This window comes from Syngnathus floridae, chromosome 1 (assembly GCF_059516105.1).
Source record: "Syngnathus floridae isolate MCC-2025c chromosome 1, RoL_Sflo_1.0, whole genome shotgun sequence".
In the NCBI taxonomy this organism is placed as follows: Eukaryota; Metazoa; Chordata; class Actinopteri; order Syngnathiformes; family Syngnathidae; genus Syngnathus; species Syngnathus floridae.
In genome coordinates, this window is record NC_142413.1 from 15,333,785 (window position 1) to 15,345,029 (window position 11,245).

The 11,245-nt window shown below is 42.5% G+C and overlaps 1 long non-coding RNA gene across 4 annotated transcripts in view; it reads right to left on the bottom strand.

Annotated features, from left to right (window-relative positions):
- Positions 1-11,245, bottom strand: part of LOC148404285 (uncharacterized) — a 78,960-nt gene that overhangs the window by 24,124 nt on the left and 43,591 nt on the right. For 2 of the 4 annotated variants that reach the window (XR_015861547.1, XR_015861540.1), the window contains exon 6: positions 1,772-1,909. The exons of 1 other annotated variant lie outside the window; for it this stretch is intronic. This is a non-coding gene — a long non-coding RNA (uncharacterized LOC148404285). Of the gene's footprint in view, positions 1-1,771; positions 1,910-8,167; positions 8,648-11,245 lie in introns of those variants that run through there. One more of the 4 variants, XR_015861543.1, reaches the window with a different exon arrangement.

Here is an 11,245-nt window from a genome sequence, read left to right on the forward strand (position 1 = left end):
AGTGCTCCTCGCTGCACCGCCGCCTTTTATCGCAGCGTTCACTTGCTAAATCCCATTTTGTCCCTATTGGATTGCACACAATGTAGCTGTTAAGAATGATAATAAAACACACATGCCGTGTAATGTGATTTCAAAGTTGACATCTTTTATGTGGCATTGATGCTGTTTAATTGCCACTTTTTGTTAGTGAGTTGTGACAAAGAGTTCTACCGAACCAGTTGATCATTTTCAACAAATTTTTAACACAATTCATTTATAAAGGATGAATAAATAAGCTTTTCCGTACTATTGTCATTTTTCATTCCCAACATTAACCAAATTCCTAACAAATGGAACTGGTTCTCCTCACGAGGTTTGCGGCCATACTGGAGCCGAACCTATCCCAGCTGTCTTAAGGCAATAGGCGGGGGACACCCTGAACTGGTTGGTAGCCAATTGCAGGGCACACATCGACGGCCAACCATTCGGACTCACAATCACAATTATGGGCCCCAAGCATTGCCCCCCTTTTCATAGCAAACATTTACTGTGAAAAATGGTGCATTACACGACTGCAAATTTTAGTCACAGTCATACAAATATTAATTCCTCCCTCCATGTCTTGTAGCTTCCCTACTGAAAGCCATCAGATTGTACAGATGTGTCAAATGTTGGGTATGGAAATACTCGACCTCCATGGCCAAGTGGTACACAAAAATTACACCCCCACTCGTCTCATTTAAAGCAAAAGTAGTGCAGACACAGAGCAGGAATACAGTGAGGGACACCCTTTCGCCACGCATAGCTTCGAGGTACACTTAGCAATCCATCATGGCGATAGCAATCTCAGCCAGTCCCCTCACACTGCTCTCACACACATGCAAGGACATATGCACGCACACCTGCATTTATGCACCAGGTAATGTAGCTTCTGGGGAATATACAATGGCGCAATTATTTAAAAGGAGAAATCACATATCTAGTATTTCATTACCACTCTACATGAAAGTTTATCAGGAGAAGTTTCACCTTATAGGCCAGGGATGGACTTTGCCTGAGATAAAGTCATTCAATAGGAAAAGCCATGTTCCCAAAAATGGAGAGGAAATGATTTGGGACGAAATGGACTTCTGCAGGTGCTATGAGCCAGTGACTCAAAACAAGAACATCGATCGAGGAAAGAAAGGAACACATAATAAACACTTCAATTTCTGCAGTGATAACAAAGGATGTTGGCTCATCTGCTTGTGGTTTTCAGCATATGTGTGATGAATTCACACACTATATATAATATAGTTGGTTCTCCGGACGTGTGGTGCAGAAGTGTGATATCAGAGCCGAAAAATGAACTTGGTCAAAACCAGGTCAAAATAATGTTCGCTTTAAATCAAAACTTGCTGCCGTGTGGTGAATAGATAATCTTTGAACACGAGGCCTATGATGTTTGGCATGAAATGTGTTTCGTACCAAAATAATTGTGTAAAAATTGTGACATTTGGTGTGGAAATTGAACATTTGATACAAATATTATGTTGAGTATGAAAAAATTGACAATTGGTATTGAAAAGGTGATTTTTGACACAAGAAATTGTGATGGCGGGTGTTAAGTCTGCATCTCAGCCCGCAAAGAGGCAAGTAAACAGGTGGATGAAAACAGCTGTAGGCCGATGGCTGTCTGCTTGCCAACGTGTTCAAAATCCATCTTGATTTGCACAGTCCGAGTGTGAAGTTCATTGGGTCAGTGAGAAGACGACTGACTTCCCTCCCCCATCCCTACCCCTGTTTTTTGTTTGTTACACCCTCACATGTGTAGCTGTTTCTTTAAATCCCAGCTTCCGTCTCCAGGGTCTCCACTGGTAAACTGGAATGCACCTCTAGCGGAGGGATGAGTGAACGACGCCACCTTTTGTTCACGTTCCTACACCAGGTGCTGGGAGCAGAGCGGGGGAATGTGTAGGATGAAAAGGAGGCAGGTACATAGATCACCATTTCCCCCAGGCCTGAGCACAACTAAAAAGATGGACTTATACTGCATAGAAGAAAAAGGCAGTGTGTTTTTTTAAAACAACACACAAGCAAGAAGGTGTTGCCTTCTTTAGTCATCCCCAGGAGATGTTCAGTCTTGCAACAAAAACATGAAAAGTGTTAGCTTCACTGAGCTCTAAACAGAAAAAGACAAACATAGATCTTTGAATTAAATGTGAGTTGTCACACTAGTGAGCCCTAAACGCTAATTTGAAAGCCTGATTTAAAACCCTCATTTGAAACCAGACCTGTGGCACAAAATGCTTCAAATTCTAACCCTGGCTTGAAATCCTACTTCAAAATATTAAACGAACTAAAACTATATTTTCAATCTCTATCTCGAAATCCTGACTGTCATGAAAAAACTCTAAACTAAATTTAAAAACCTAATTTGAAAACATTAAGCCTTCTTTGAAATCCTAATTTGAAATATTAAACACAATTTTTGAAAATCCAATTTGGAAATCCTAACTGTGGTCTGAAACCTTAATTTCAAACAGTAACACTATCCTGAAACTGTTGAGCGGTGTGCTCTTATTATTTGTTTACATTGGTTTGTCCTACCGTTGTTTGTTACTCTGGCAACCTGGTAGTCGCTGTCACGTGAGCTCATCAATGACTGAATACATCGCATCTGTGAAATGAATCCCACCGGTGACGATAAAACGCGTGTACCTGTGGAATCGGGTGTTCACGCAAAGAGCAAAGACGGGCGCTGTTTTGTCGCTGTGCAAAAGTCGACTCTGCCAGCAGGTTATGTGCCCAGACTCTTGACACACAGTGAGTTTAATCGGCTTGCCAGGTGAAAGACGCAACGTCCACAGTGTGTACCTGAGAAGTAAGTGAGGAGAGAGCAATCCACCAACATGGGTAACGAGGACAAGGGCGCTGTGCCAAGTAGCTGCTGGGCGAGACACGTGTTTGATGGTGACAAGAGAAATTATGAACTATGGGAGACCTAGTTTGCCAGAAAGGGCTTAAGGACACCATCCCGAACGAACCCGCTGCAGAGGATGACGATAATGAGGAGAAAAAGGCTCAGGCCTATGCAGCGTTCATTCAATTTCGAGATGACAATAGCCTGTCGCTGGTCATGTGTGACGTGCCAGACGCCAGGCCCTGAAGATTCTTTGAGGGCACTATGGTTGGAGAGGCAAATCGTGAATGATGAACCTGTACTCAGAGCTGACTGCAAAAGTCGCCCATAGAGAATCTAACTGAATATGGAATTTGAGCAGACATATCCAAGAATCCAAACGTTGTGTGTTACAAATATGGTAGCACATTGCCAAACACTGGTGCAATCATGGTAAAAGGAACACGCACAACAGTGCAAAGTGCAGACCGGCAAGGTGGTGAGAAAAGCGGCTGAGGACACAGAGGATAAATAGTACGCATTTCGAATGTTAACAGTAATAGTTTGACAGAATTCAAAGAGTTGACGCCAATTTCCAGGACGAGACTCACTGCATAAGGTTGGTCTAGATGCAATAGGATGACCCAGAGGTGTGGCTAGTCGACATTGGGGGACAGCACTACCAAACAATTTTGAGAAGCGCCGTGTACATTCCATCGTACACCCAAGATGGCTTCTCTGTGAGGGCTGCTACTTTTGGCGCAAACTCAAATTTGGAATCTCTAACCAAGGTTTGAAACCCTAAATTGAAACCATAATAAGGACTGGAGACCCCAACTATTTCAGAACACTTAATTTCAAATTCTAACCCTGGCTTGAAACACTATTTTGAAACCGCAATGCTTCCTTTGAACCCTGTTTCAAAAACCTACTTCTTGGGTATTGATTCACCCAAAAGAAATAACAAATTTGCCTGATCTTTCAGAGGTAAATCATTATAATGTCAATAAATGGGTTGGTCATGGACACAATGCTGACCTTTAAAGTATGTTATTATAATTCTAATAATTCACCTCAAAATATTGTCTTTTTCAAATTTAGACCAATGGTAGGACTTGAATAAGTATTGAAACCGAGAACCCACGTTACATAGTTGAAACTCCAGACTGAAACACTAACCCTTGTTTTGTAACACTAATTTGAAGCCCTGACCTCGTCTGGAACCCAATCTTAAATCCCTGCTTTGAAATCCTAACCCTGTCTTGAAATCCTACAATTGAAACTCGAACCTTGCCTTGAAACCTTTTTGTAAAGTAACTGTGTTTTTAAACCATACATAGAGACCCTGGCTTGAAACCCTAACCCAGACTATTTGAAATCCTATCTCTCATGTCTCGAAATGCTAACTATGTCTTTAAACCTTATATTGAAACCATAAAATTAAGATACTGCTTGAGATACTAATATTTCCTTTCCTCACTACCTCATTGGACACACCGTTTGAGCTTGTGAAAACCTTGTTACGCCAAGTCCGCTGTGCTTTTTGGCGGCGTCACCAACTTTTTGACTCATAGAACAATCTATAGGCGTGTTGTGCCTTAAGGACGCCGGCGTCGGTTTTGTTTCCCCTGTTGCACATACCTTCAAGCTAGGGAACCACAGGTGCCCTTTCATGTAATCCATTTCCTTCTATTTGCATACATGCATAATGCATGGCATCACGACGTTCCCCCGGCCCAGCGTCCGACGAGACAGCGGCGTTATTATTAGCATGCCGGATGCCGTTGGCACCGCCAGTCCATTCATTTAGGCTTAAATTACACGAGACCGAAGGGCCGAGGTGTCCTATCCGCTCTCTCTGCGCTCGCATCCGTCTGTTTTATTCCAGACGGGCTCACAGCGGGCTAATCCCATCTGATATGGTGGGGAAAAAGAATGAGTGAGAGCAGTGGGATTGACTGTCAGTCACAGGCCTGCCAACATTTAGGCCACTGCACCTGACATGTAGGGCCCTTTCGGTAGACAGGTGCCCTTGTGCTAGGTTGTAAAAACGGTTGCATCCTCATTCTGGTGCCGGGGCACATCAGGTGTAGCGTGTTTGGCATCGTGATGCACCACACTGGCCGTTACGGTGCATGGAGCTGCCACTACCCTGATGCACCTGACAGTATGGTCACAGAAACCATACGGCGCTTGGCGTAAAAACACCGCAATTCAATTGTCGTACTGGGGCACTTTGCGTACTCACAGCTTCCTCATTCAACTTCTAATGTCATAACATTAGGAGCAACTGGGGGTTTAATGTCTTTCACAAGGACACTTCCACATGGCTAGGGATCGAACCCCCAACCTCTGGGTTGAGATGACCACTAAGCCAAACCAATGTCACGTGAGCAAAACCAGAAAACTGGTGTGCCGTGATGGTCGTTGTCTGAGCCCTGTGACACTGAGATGTAATGTTTAGTTGACAGCAAGGTAGTGTAAATTCTTTTTGACTTGACTTACCAGTGTCCCTCTGAAAATAACATAAGACAAAACATAGCATGATTTCTGGAAGAAAAACATGTACAAAATTGTTTAAGAAATGAAACACAAGAAAGGCGAGTTAGGTTAGTAGGAGTGTAAGGATAAGGTTTAAGGCAATGTTAGGTTTAGTCATGGGTCAATTACGGGTTTGACAGTTTTGTCGTTCTATAAAGTGAAGGTTTTATTGACTGCAAATATAAATAGCTGTCACTGTGCATTGTTCATTTCTCTTTGGAGGGGCTGCCGAAGCAGTGCACATCATGATTAGTGGCTTGCAGATTTGAGTAAATGAACCACCTGTTATTTGCACCCAATTACTTTTTTTTCTCCTTTAAAAGGACCCTGACATGAACTTTACAGTAGTAACAAACACAAAATTGCGCTTTGTATACGTACAGCTGAAAAAGGCGGGGTTACTTAGCCCATCTGATTGCGCCGTTAGCTCTATGTTAAAACTACAAGGGAACACGGGTTGTTTTTCTCATACTTTAGGGACTTAGTTGGGCTGGGGGGATGCATATTTATAATCAAAAAGATCCACACAAAGAGAATTTCAAGTCAATGTGTGTGGACTTCAAAATGAAATGATCATTTCAATAAAGCGGCATCTTGTGGCATCACCTGTGGTGACGAGAACATTTTGCCCGACAAAAAGAAATCTGGTGCCAACACTATTTTTGCTCTCTATTGATTCACACTAAGGTGCTGTGGTGGTGGAAAAGACTGGCAGCAAACATGTCTTCTTACCACCCAGTTCCTCTGGGAAAGATTCAGTCAACAAGTCAGCCCCTACTTTTCTCCTTTCAACCCCCAACACATTGAAACAATAATCATCCCACAGGAGTCCCTGAGACTTCTGTTTGCTTTAAATGCCAAACCCTCCAAAATACATATTTCCTGGAGGCAACGGCATCGTGGGAAGAAAAAGGTGTGCGGCCCTTTTTGTGCTTCTAACGTGACTTTAAACTGTAACACTAAAAAGGATGATGAACGTCTAGTGAAGGTTTGCCACCTTGAACGAGCCCTGATACGAATTTGCATTCTCCAACAGTCACAAGTGTTTGCCCCTCAGTGACATGGGGGCTTTAGAGGTAAGACGAGAATTTCGGTCATCTGGGAGGTGGTCAAAGTCGAGCCGCCGCTCTTTCACATTGAACAAACAAGCTAGACGAGGTGACTCGGGCATCTAATTATCTACCAGTTGAGGTTTGTCTTAACATGTGCCAGGTAAGACCCAGCGCACACTGGAGAGACTAAAGCGGCTATTTTCATGCACAGTAGAATTCTGGCACAAGGCACAGTCTAAATCTGTGCAGAGAAGAAATAGACTAAGTATTGGCATTTTCACAGAACCTTGCAAAGAGGGGCGGGTTGACGCATTTAAAAAATGGTGTTTGGTGTTGCCATGGGTGTGAAACAAGCTCAAATAATTCACTGGAAAAACGGTTCTTCAAGTTAAGGTCAGGGGATGTTGTCAAGTTTGCACATGTGAAGCACTTTGAGACTTGTCTGTGATTTAGGGCTATATAAATTAACTTGACTTGACTTAACTTGACTTGTATCTACTGTATATTTTGGCCGCAATTTACATTTTTGCGTTGTGTTTTTTTATTTTCCCATGTCTGTGGCCTTATAAATGAGAACATTTAAGAGAAAATCATTGGAAATCACTTCATCGTTGTGCCTGCAAAGATGATGCTGTGTTTTTCCGAAGAGTCATTGTGGTGCCATCTCACAGGCGACTCTCTCAGTAATCACAATGGGGATTAGCCTACCCACCACTGGCAAGGGGTTGCTAAGGGTGGAGGGGTGTGCTGACATTACCATTTGCCCGGTACACAGAGGAGGGGGCGCTGGGAAAAAGCTGGGCGATATGTCATTTCATTATAATTATAACAAGTTACTTTTATTCAGTAATTCAGGTAATGATAGTTGGAGCTAATCATTCCTCTTTCCTTGAAAGACAGATTAATGTCATTTATGACATTTACTACATTAAAATGTATTATTATCTTTCTTTATCAAATTATTCCTCCCGCAACCCCCGTGAGGACAAGCGGAACAGATAATGACCGGATGGATGGATGGATAAATTATTCGTTACATTATTATATATAGTTAGTGTGTAAAGGCATGTTTATTTAAATTTATAATTCATGGAGGGATGTTTTGTATACGAGTTACATTGTGGTATATCTAGTTCAATCGCAATTGCATTTACAGGGGCTGTTAAAATATTTTGGCACACATACTGTTGTAATAAAGAAAATGTCTGTGCGAAATAAAATGAGTGTTTTTTTACGGTGGTGGTGGTGGTGGGGGGGCGCTTGGAAGAAGTCTCGCCCAGGGAGTAATTCAAGTGAAGAACTGCCATTGGCGGTGTCAGTCGGCATTCATGTTTTCCCAGCAATGAAGTGACAGCACCACTGTGAATTATACATGTGCTCAGTCTGCATAGAAGGAGAATGACGGCGTGAAGAGTACTGACAAGTAGTCGGTCCATTATAGTGCCACTCTGCCAGTCTATTGTGCTCCATTCAAGAGCGTGTCATAATCCAAACCATGAGATATCTTTAAAAAGAATGGCCAATAGAGCACTGGCCGAGGGTGAAATGTTGCGGCAATTGTGGTATACTCTGGTGAAAGTCCTTGATTGCGACTAACAAAGGTGTTGCTTCGACCTCCGCGGGATATTCAACATCAATGTGCCAGAAGATGGGTGAAGATGGCTCTTCAGGGAGACTCATTGTTGACAATCTACATGATTGCAAAAGACGGCAATTAAAGAGGAAGCAGACTTTTATTTGATGTTGTCAGGGAAGGCTGATGCCATCATGCCTTGTCCTCTGCAAGGGCTAACACATTCAAATCAGATTTTGTACCTCTAAAGTACGATGGTGCCGTCATATTTGTGATATGGACTTCTACTGTAAGACATTGATGTCATATTTCATACATCTTTAATGCACAATCGCCTCAGGGGAGCATTAGGTGTGAGTGATTGGTTGTGAGAATGTTTCATGCGTGTGTTTGTATTTAAATGTTTTCCTTGCATTATGTTGTGGGTTGTTGATCCGTAATCATTATTGTGTATACAATTATTTGTTAAACTTTTAATTATTATTTTGAATATTCTTACTCTACGTGCTGTCCCTGATGGTCCAGTTGTTAGGATGCGGAGTTTTCACCGCCCGCGGCCTGGGTTCGATATGCAGCCATAGCAGGGTACATGTCAGTGTCTCCCCTGTGCCGGTCCCAAGACTAATAAAATACAGAGGGTTGCATCAGGAAGAGTATCCGGCATAAAAACTGTGCCAAACACTTCTCATGCGAATCATCTGGATAAAAACGGGTGTTTCGCTGTGGTGACCCCTTCGGGGAAAAGCCGAAAGGAGCCACATTACTGCATGTGATGAAAGACCCCCTAAAAATGGGGATATCCTTTAAAGCAATAAACAAAGAATCAATATGTACAACAATATAAATGTCGGAATACCTCATTTGGACTATGTTTATGTAATCCATCCATCCATCCATTTTCTGAACCGCTTAGTTCCCACGGGGGTGGCGGGTGTGCTGGCCTATCCCAGCCGTCATCGGGCAGTAGGCGGGGGACACCCTGAACCGGTTGCCAGCCAATCGCAGGGCACACAGAGACAAACAACCATTTGCACTCGCACTCACACCTAGGGACAATTTGGAGTCCTCAATCGTGGCAAACAAAGCATGTTGGTAGGCACCAAGCATGTTTTTGGGATGTGGGAGGAAACCGGAGTGCCCGGAGATAACCCACGTGGGCCCGGGGAGAACAACCAAACTCCACACAGGGAGGGCCGGAGGTGGAACCAAACCGCACCCTCCTAACTGTGAGGCGGACGTGCTACACAGTGCGCCACCAAGCCGCCCTGTTTATGTAATCTATGCGACCTATATCTACCTAGTACCTACGTACCTACCGACCTACCTACCTACCTATTTTTGAATTGTTATTTATCAGGCTTAATCAAATGAGTAGTGACTCTCATCTTCAATGACGATCTGACTGGAGACAGCAGAATAAAACAAATTCGGCTTGTGGCAGACAAAATGAAAACGAAAAATGGAAACATATATACGTAATGATCGAAATAAAGATTGTTTGGCTTTGGTCAAAGTCTCGCTGTGCAAGTTGCAGCTCTCTGTGGCCCTCCCTAACAAGCTGAGCTGCCCTGACAGTGATGACATTTATGATTTATTTGGGGGGCAGGGGGGAATTAACACATTTACACGCAATGACAATGATATAAGTATTTTTTTCGTGTGTGTGTGTGTGTGTGTCCACGCACATGTGTGAATGCGTGCATGTTTGTGTGGCTGAGTCAGCGACAGGGTCGCAAGAAGACATCTGTCTCCTCCGAGCATTGGACTCATCTGCTATTTAGATGTGTCCAGTCGGCAGCACAAGCTCATCTCATTCATCTTCAGATGTGATTCGAAGTCGAGAAGGGGGATAAATAATAAATAAATCAGCTGCTTTCATGCAGCCCTCAGACAGGAAGTAGACTGTAGTAGGCTGTCACCGTTTACCTCATGTAGTCCTGTCAATGTGCGAGTGAGACATCCTTTCGTTTTCCAAGGTGAGCCGGACGGATCTTTAAAAACAACATAGACACTGCAAGAGTAAAGAGTAAATTGAAAGGAGTAGAAAATGAAGGCAGGCCACTCCACTTAACTTTACTGTTGACATTAAGAAACACGAAGATGCTTTCATTTTGTGAATGTGTTTTGAACATTGAACATATTTTATGAATTGTATTTTAAGTCGGGTTGCCACCTGTGTCTGACAAAAATCCTGTAAATTTTGACCATCAAATCGATCTTTTTGTTTGTAAGCAATGCCACCCTTCGCACATCTAACAAATCATCCTTCTATTCTGCAATTGTATACCTTTAATAAGTAAAAATAACACTTACTAGTTATTTGTTTAGTTAATTGCTTTATTCAAGAGCAGGCCTTTATTATTTTGGTTTATTTTCAACAGCTTTTGTTGTCGACACCTGGGGGCAGAATTGTGGGTAAAAAGGGGGAATAAATAATTAGGTTCTGTGTGCTTATGTGGAATAAAAACAAGAAATGTAATTTTTCAGTCTGTAAGAATAACCAAGTGTAGTAATTTAAAGTGTAATGTCAAACAGCTTACCTGATTGTTTAGAGTTTGGTGGGTGCGTTGCTTGTGCTTGCCTGTGCCTCTGCTGCTTTGCGGCTCTTGGCTGGGTTCGATTTTTATGTTTTTTAGACTTGGCGAGATCATCTAGTTGGTTGTTAGTTAGTTAGTTAGTTAGTTAGTTAGTTAGTTAGTTAGTTAGTTAGTTAGTTAGTTGGTTTTTCCTCCATATTTTAGGAGAATCTTTGTTGGGCATAGGGAGCAGCTTGCAGAAAATGGATCACCTGAGCCTCACCTTAGCCACATAGCGAATTTCAACTGTTTTAACCAGTCATTGTTAAAACATGTCAAGCGTTTATATTTATTCTTTACTGCCCTGTCATCACCTTCTGTAGCACCCTCGTATTTTTCTAGAGACAATAAGGCTGTGCACACGTTTATGGATGTAAGCACGCTACAATTAAATTTAAATACATATTTTGCACAACATGTGCAAAAGGTGTTTCAATTTTTTTCCAGGACAGACCATGAAAATGCGGGCCAATCAGGAAAATCCAGGACAGGTGGCAACACTAGTTTTAAGACTCTGTATTGCGCTGTATTGTACTGCAATGTACTATGCCATGTATTGTGCTGTGTTTTATAGTTTTGTACTGTATATTGTTGTATTGTACTCACTGCGACCTCAGCTAACTCAACTCTAACCTCAGAAATA